Source organism: Coregonus clupeaformis, unplaced genomic scaffold, assembly GCF_020615455.1.
Source record: "Coregonus clupeaformis isolate EN_2021a unplaced genomic scaffold, ASM2061545v1 scaf0019, whole genome shotgun sequence".
Classification (NCBI taxonomy): domain Eukaryota; kingdom Metazoa; phylum Chordata; class Actinopteri; order Salmoniformes; family Salmonidae; genus Coregonus; species Coregonus clupeaformis.
The window spans coordinates 1,031,262-1,039,710 of record NW_025533474.1 but is presented as its reverse complement, the minus strand read 5'-3'; positions in this window follow the sequence as shown (position 1 = coordinate 1,039,710).

Here is an 8,449-nt window from a genome sequence, read left to right as displayed (position 1 = left end):
TCTCTTGTCTCCCCCCTTCTGTTGCTGTCTCTCTTGTCTCCCCTCTTCTGTTGTTGTCTCTCTTGTCTCCCCTCTTCTGTTGCTGTCTCTCTTGTCTCCCTTCTTCTGTTGCTGTTTCTCTTGTCTGCCCTCTTCTGTTGTTGTCTCTCTTGTCTCCCCTCTTCTGTTGCTGTCTCTCTTGTCTGCCCTCTTCTGTTGCTGTCTCTCTTGTCTGCCCTCTTCTGTTGTTGTCTCTCTTGTCTCCCCTCTTCTGTAAATTGTATTTTGCTGTCTGTGTCTTGTCTGTTGTCTGTGTCTTGTCTGTTGTTGTCTGTGTCTTGACTGTTGCTGTCTGTGTCTTGTCTGTTGCTGTCTGTGTCTTGTCTGTTTCAATCTGTGTCTTGTCTGTTGCTGTCTGTGTCTTGTCTGTTGCTGTCTGTGTCTTGTCTGTTTCAATCTGTGTCTTGTCTGTTGCTGTCTCAGGTTCTAGTTTGTTACTGTCTCCTGTGTCTATTTTCTTCTGTTCTGTCTCTCTCCATCATATCCTGTTCTTCTGTTGCTGTCTCTGTGTCTTGTCTGGTGTCTCTCTCCATCATATCCTATTCTTCTGTTGCTGTCTCTGTGTCTTGTCTGGTGTCTCTCTCCATCATATCCTGTTCTTCTGTTGCTGTCTCTGTGTCTTGTCTGGTGTCTCTCTCCATCATATCCTATTCTTCTGTTGCTGTCTCTGTGTCTTGTCTGGTGTCTCTCTCCATCAACAGAAATATTGGTGAGGGTTAGGCCTACTCCAATACAACATTGAAAACATGAAAACACGACTACATAACAGCATTAAATACAGTTGGAATATAGTTACAACTCTCAAACTGTTTCCATCAAACAGAAAAACAACCAGAATGCTGGATAAACACATTTAGATTTCTACATACTGCACTTTGCTTGTGCATTACCCATATAGCTGTTTAAGGTCATACAAAGGCTGAGTGCAGTATCAGCATTTAAGGGGTCATAGGTCAGATCAGTGGTCATGGTTGATATGATTGGACAAAAAAACAAACTTTAAAGTAATTTTTCTCAGATTCACTGTTTGCGTAGACTGCTCTTTGCCTTTGTAGGGCAGTAGTTCAGGTGGCTTCCCTTGCCCTTAGTCTGCCTCCTGCCCCTCCTATCGCCATGGAGACACCTTCCTGAAAACAATGTGTCACACCCTGGCTCTGGGGACTCTATATGTTGAGCCAGGGTGTGTAGATTCTATGTGTTGTTGTTCTATGTTGGCCAGAGTGGTTCCCAATCAGAGGCAACGAGTTTTAGCTGTGGCTGGTTGTCTCTGATTGGGAGACATATTTAGACAGGCTGTGTTCCCACAGGTGTTGTGGGATCATGTTCCAGTTGGTTTGTTCCGTGTTGGTTGTTTAACCTAGGACGTCACGTCATCGTTTATTGTTTTTTTCGTATTATCATTTAAGATAATAAAGTATGTTCGCTCATAACGCTGCGCCTTGGTCTACTCCATTCAACGATCGTGACACAATGACTCCATACTTTGCTGAAACCTGTTCTGCCATTTCATGTCCTTAAAGATGAACGTTGGAATGTTCCAATGTGGTTACCCCAAAAAGATGCCAAGATAGATCACACATCCATAACTTGTTTCCTGCTTGTAGCAGGCCGCGTTCACAGGAATCCTTTTCTCTAACTATAAGTCATATGATTTCATGAGAATGTTTTTCTGCAGTGAGAGTGTAATGCAAGTCAAGGTGTCCTTGGATGAAAATCAACAAGATTCATAACCAGCATTGTTAAATTAACTGTTGTAATAAATAAATACAATATTTGTAAATGTATTGTCACAGACACCGGATAGTACACCGCATAGTAGTACGGCGCCCCCTGGAGCAAATCAGGTGTAAGTGCCTTGCTTAAGGGCACAGACAGATTTTTACCTTGACGGCTCAGGTATTCGAACCAGCAACCTTTCAGTTACTGGCCCCACTAGGTAATCTTACCATACCAGTTCACACCCTAACAGAAGACACTGTTCAAGTGTTCAAATGTAGTCCATGAAGAGGTATTAGGATTATGTGCACAGCTATTCTGCCGTACAATTGCAAACTGCTGCTACACATTTGGTCAAAGATGAGTTCAGACCTAAATCAGACTTCGTAGTATCTGTTATATCTTGTGACAAAGTGTCCTGGTTCAATTATCTTCCATTTCAGAGAAAATGGAGGGTCAGATTTGATGTAACTACAAAATCACAGTAAAAACCAAGGAAACAGCAGTAAGTGAGGTTACTGCCATCTGGCTTTGTTCCACCATGTTCTACTGCAGTTACTACGGTTTTCCTTGGTATTCTATCAGGCTCTGAGTTCAGGCCATCCCGACCATGACACTCACCCTCACACACTCCATGAGACAGCCAGTGATCCAGTTATCACGAGAATAAAACATGGCACAATCACGCAGAAACATTATGGTTTAACTCGCATTGAAATGCAAAATACCCAGATAATGGTAAGAAAGATAGCAAACAAAATATTGAAACGCTGGCTAACATAAAGAAAAGGACAGCATTGATAGTAATACAAAGTCACATAAGGATAAACATTCTCCGTGATGAAATAGTTCTTACCTTATGGATAAAAACAGCTTGAGGGTTGCTACAATACAACATTCAAAACATGAAAACACAACTACACAACACCATTAAAAACAACCAGAAAGCTGGATAAACACATTTAGATTTCTACATACTGCACTTTGTTTTTGCATGACCCATACAGCTGTTTAAGGTCATACAAAGGCAGAGTGCAGTATCAGCATTTTAGGGGTCATAGGTCAGATCAGTGGTCATAATAAGATGATACATCAGTGCATTTACACTTATCTACCTAAGACATATTTGGCTGAACAGCAAAAACAACTTTAAAGCCTTTTTTGTCTTCAGTTGGACTGTTTTCTAGTTGATGCTCTTTGCCTTTGTAGGGCCGTTTATTCAAGCGGTCAACGGACAACAACTCTTAATGCAATCACGGGGAAAACACTTTTGAAAGCAGTTTTGACCTTTGTTAAAAAAAGAGGGAGATCCAAGCTTTCCATTGTTAAGACGTTTATTTATATACTCCTACAATCGCGCTAATGCATTGTTTTAAAAATGCAGTTACAACCGGAGTGTCAAGCATGGTTTAGGCACATTTGCAACAGAGCTCTTAAAGGGGCAACGGCATCTTAAAAGGGCAATTGCACACTTTGTAATAGAAACCCCCCCCAACAACAATTCTGAGTGAATAATAATAATAATATATAATAATAATAATCAGGAAGTTGTGTCCAATGGGGTAAATGCAGATGGACAAACCCCATGCTTCATTTATAGCCACTATGCTGCATCCGTTGGGCTACAGGTGATCATGCTTATTGCTAATAGCACATCTGATAATAGACCATGAATACAGGATATATGGTTCAATATGTTAAAATCATTTACCATCTGATAATATACCATGCATACAGGCTATATTGTTCAATATGTTAAAATCATTTAACATCATCTTTACCAATATCTTATTGGGCTCATTCATGGAGGTGGGAATGATATTTTAGATGGTGTCAGCATCATTGTATTTCCATTCATTCTGGAGTAGAACGGCCTTTTTCTTGTCACCAGAACTGAGCTTCTTAGAACTGAGCTTCTCAAGAAGTATCCCCAGGAGGACCCTGGGAACCCTAAGCAAGGGGACTGGAATTGGTAAAATTTGCTGTTTTAATACATTTACAAAAATGATCCTCTTTTCCTAAAAGCATGACGGTCATGACTTGTTTACATGAAAGGGGAGATTAATTTAGCACAAATCAATCAATCTGAGGTCGACGTAAGGATACTTTTTTTGCTTTAACCCCTGAGAATAAGCTGTTCTACGAGTACTAATGGTCTGAGGCAGGCGTTAGATTACAAGCGTTATCAAGTTTAACGTTAATAACGATGGTTTTGGGGAACTGCTCAGAGATTTAACAATGCTCCTACAAAGGTTCTAGCGATGAACTTAGCCTTAAGATGCTTTTGGGAAACAGGATCCTGGATGAGACCATCTGCTAAATGACTAAAATGTCAAATGTAAGGTTTTAAATACAAATATCATATTACTGTATTTTTGGAAAACATTTTTTAAGTATTGATTTCACAAATATTATATTTGTACGGTACTTTATTAAAAATGTAGTTAGTTTTTACATTTGACTGTGTAAAACCTAGCAGTACTACTTATTTCTCTGAGAGTGAGGCAGACATATATTTGATTATTTGTCTCTCTGAAATGAAAGCATCAAATGATAGATTTTAAACAAATACATGTCTGTCATTGAACAACCCCATACCATGATTAGGTAGTGAAAAAACACACCAATCTCTTTCATAATTTCTTTAAACAATAAAGGCTAATTTACCAAAACTTCTGAAAAGTGATATATAGCGTTTTGGAATGAAACTCTTCTCATGTTTCCCCATCTGAGCTCAGAGTAGATGAAAGACTGAGGGGCGGTTTCCCAGAGAGTTTAATTGAAGTCAGGACCAGGTAAATTCTACTGAAGTATCTCCCCAATATCCCCACACGTCTTATTACCTGTTCTGTCTGTGTCCCGTATACTCCCTCTCCGGCGTTCCAGGTCACCAGTCTGCTCATTATTACGCACACCTGTCACCATCGTTACGCCCCCTGCGCCCAATCAGACTCACCTGGGCTCCATCACCTTCCTGATTACCTCCCCTATATCAGTCACTCCCTTTGGTTCCTTCCCCAGGCGTTATTGATTCTGTTTCAGGGCTTCATGTCTGTACGCTACTCGTGTTTCTTGTTTTGTTCTATGTATTATTAAATTCACTTCCTGTACTTGCTTCCTGACTCCCAGCGTTCACGTTGCAGTCTGGCTGTAGCAGGCTGCCTAGTAAATTAAATGTCTTTGGCCCCATTACACTAAAACATGTCAGCACAATATTGTCCTCATCAATGTAATTTGCAAGAACAAAATGTTCAAACGTTCTGTATATAAGCTCCACTGCTCAATACTTTTATCAAACTGTCCAATGTTTCCAACAATTCCAGTCATTTCTCAATAAGCTCCTGATTGTCACTCACTTCAGTATTGTCCACAGCAATATTTTCCTCAGTCACGTGATCTTCATTCACTTCACTCACTGACGTTTCCTCCTAAATTCGCTCATTTAGCAGATTTAATTAAAAGGTTTGTCTTCACAGTTGAATAAATGTCTTTCCTTTAATCACTGTATATTCCTCCTTTTTAATCACGTTGTTTTCCTACTCCGATGTCCGTCTCGAGTCCTTTTCTGCCGTCCATGACGATGTTAACTCCAGTGGTGGAAAAAGTACCCAATTGTCATACTTGAGTAAAAGTAAAGATACCTTAACAGAAAATGACTCAATTAAAAGTGAAAGTCACCCAGTAAAATACTACTTGAGTAAAAGTCTAAAAGTATTTGGTTTTAAATATACTTAAGTATCAAAAGTAAATGTAATTGCTAAAATATACTAAAGTATCAAAAGTAAAAGTATAAATCATTTCAAATTCCTTACATAAAGCAAACCAGACGATTTTCTTGTTTTTAAAATGTACGTTCAGCCAAGGCACACTCCAACACTCAGACAATTTACAAACAAAGCATTTGTGTTTAGTGAGTCCCCCAGATCAGAGGCAGTAGGGATGTTCTCTTGATAAGTGTGTGAATTGGACCATTTTCTGTCCTGCTAAGCATTCAAAATGTAACGAGTACTTTTGGGTGTCAGGGAAAATGTATGGAGTAAAAAGTACATTATTTTCTTTAGGAATGTAGTGAAGTGAAAGTAAAAGTAGTCAAAAATATGAATAGTAAAGTCAAGTACAGATACCCAAAAAAACTACTTAAGTAGTACTTTAAAGTATTTTTACTTAAGTACTTTACACCACTGGTTAACTCTCTTTCTTAGCTAGCTCGACTATGTACTTGCCTCTGCTAGCAATACACTGTGCTAACATTAGCCTAGACTGTACCACAGAAAATAACATTTTTAAACAGTTGTAAAAACTCACTTCTTCCAGACAGAATAGTTCCTGTAGATTCAGACTTACTCATCGCCAATCTGTTGTTATGTCTCGTGGGTTTTATAACCACGTCTGTATAACAATTCAATAATGATGAGACAGGAGACAGGAATCAGTTCAACCATTTATCTGGAACGTGATCATCTCAACACATACAAACCCCCATGATGCTCTGCAGCACAACCCCAATATACAACAAATACATACATAAGTAAATGGACACGAAACAAAACTCATAGAAGAATTTAAATGTTCAGTTGTAGAAAGTAGGGCCATGGGATAGGGTCAGAAAGGTCAGTATGTTTGATAACTGGTTACAGAGGTGACATAACAAGCATAAGGTCCATTATAACACAGTGAAGTAGAGGTGGGAGCTAAAAGCAGACATGGACAGTGAGACGGTGTGAGGAGGTCAGGGGTGAAACACTAGATCAGGACAGGTAGAAATGGCAGGGCTGGAAGTAGACACAGAGACACATTCTGATCATGGCTCAGACCTGACCTGAGACACCCAAACAGAAGATGCCATAGCAAAGTCCTGTCCAGTAGGCTATATGGGATTTCCTTTCATCAAAATCCTACACATGGAAATGTGTCCAGTGTGTGTGTGTGTGTGTGTCCAGTGTGTGTGTGTGTGTCCGGTGTGTGTGTGTCCAGTGTGTGTGTATGTGTCCAGTGTGTGTGTGTGTCCAGTGTGTGTGTGTGTGTGTGTGTCCAGTGTGTGTGAGTGTGTGTGTCCAGTGTGTGTGTGTGTGTCCAGTGTGTGTGTCCTGTGTATGTGTGTGTCAGGTGTGTGTGTCCTGTGTGTATGTGTGTGGGTCCAGTGTGAGTGTGTGTGTGTGTGTGTGTCCAGTGTGTGTATGTGTCCAGCGTATGTGTGTGTGTCCAGTGTATGTGTCCAGTGTGTGTGTGTGTGTGTTTGTGTTAGTCCAGTGTGTGTGAGTGTGTGTGTCCAGTGTGTGTGTGTGTGTCCAGTGTGTGTTTGTGTGTCCAGTGTGTGTGAGTGTGTGTGTCCAGTGTGTGTGTCCAGTGTGTGTCCAGTGTGTGTGAGTGTGTGTGTGTGTGTGTGTGTGTCCAGTGTGTGTGTGTCCTGTGTGTGTGTCCTGTGTGTGTGTTTGTCAGGAGTGTGTGTCCAGTGTGTGTGTGTCCAGTGTGTGTGTCCTGTGTGTGTGTGTCAGGTGTGTGTGTGTCCAGTGTGTATGTGTGTGTGTCGTGTGTGTGTGTGTCCAGTGTGTATGTGTGTGTGTCCTGTGTGTGTGTCCTGTGTGTGTGTGTGTGTCAGGTGTGTGTGTGTGTGTGTGTCCAGTGTATGTGTGTGTCCTGTGTGTGTGTCCTGTGTGTGTCCTGTGTGTGTGTGTCAGGTGTGTGTGTGTGTGTGTGTCCAGTGTGTGTGAGTGTGTGTGTCTAGTGTGTGTGTCCTGTGTGCGTGTCCTGTGTGTGTGTGTGTGTGTCCAGTGTGTATGTGTGTTTCATGTGTGTGTGTGTGTGTGTTTGTCCAGTGTGTGTGTGTGTGTGTGTGTCCAGTGTGTGTGTCCAGTGTGTGTGTGTCCTCTGTGTGTGTGTGAGTGTGAGTGTGTGTCCAGTGTGTGTGTGTTCAGCGTGTGTGTGTGTGTCCAGTGTGTGTGTGTGTCCAGAGTGTGTGTGTGTCCATTGTGTGTGTGTGTCTAGTGTGTGGGTGTGTTTGTCCAGTGTGTGTCCAGTGTGTGTGTGTGTGTGTGATCAGTGTGTGTGTGTCCAGTGTGTGCCAGTGTGTGTGTGTCCGGTGTGTGTGTGTTCAGTGTGTTTGTTCAGTGTGTGTGTGTGTGTGTGTGTGTGTGTGTGTGTACAGTGTGTGTGTATCAAGTGTGTTTGTGTGTCCAGTGTTTATCAGTGTGTGTGTCCAGTGTGTGTGTGTGTTCAGTATGTGTGTGTGTGTGTCCAGTGTGTGTGTGTGTTAGTGTGTGTCCAGTGTGTGTGTGTGTCCAGTGTTAGTGTGTGTCCAGTGTGTGTGTGTGTCCAGTGTGTGTGTGTGTCCAGTGTGTGTGTGTGTGTCCAGTGTGTCCAGTGTGTGTGTGTGTGTCCAGTGTGTGTGTGTGTCCAGTGTGTGTGTTTGTGTGTCTAGTGTGTGTGTTTGTGTGTCCAGTGTGTGTGTGTCCAGTGTGTGTGTCCAGTGTGTGTGTCCAGTGTGTGTGTTTGTGTCCAGTGTGTCCAGTGTGTGTGTGTGTGTCAGTGTTACCATGGTTATTATTTACAGATTTATTGATGTTTGACACAGGGACACTGAGGACACCAAACCCCAAAGTTCAAAGGAGTCATCATGAACCCAGGGACACTGAGTCCCCATCATACCAAACCCAAATCCCTGGATAGAGGGGCTCAGTGAATGTGGAGTGGAATG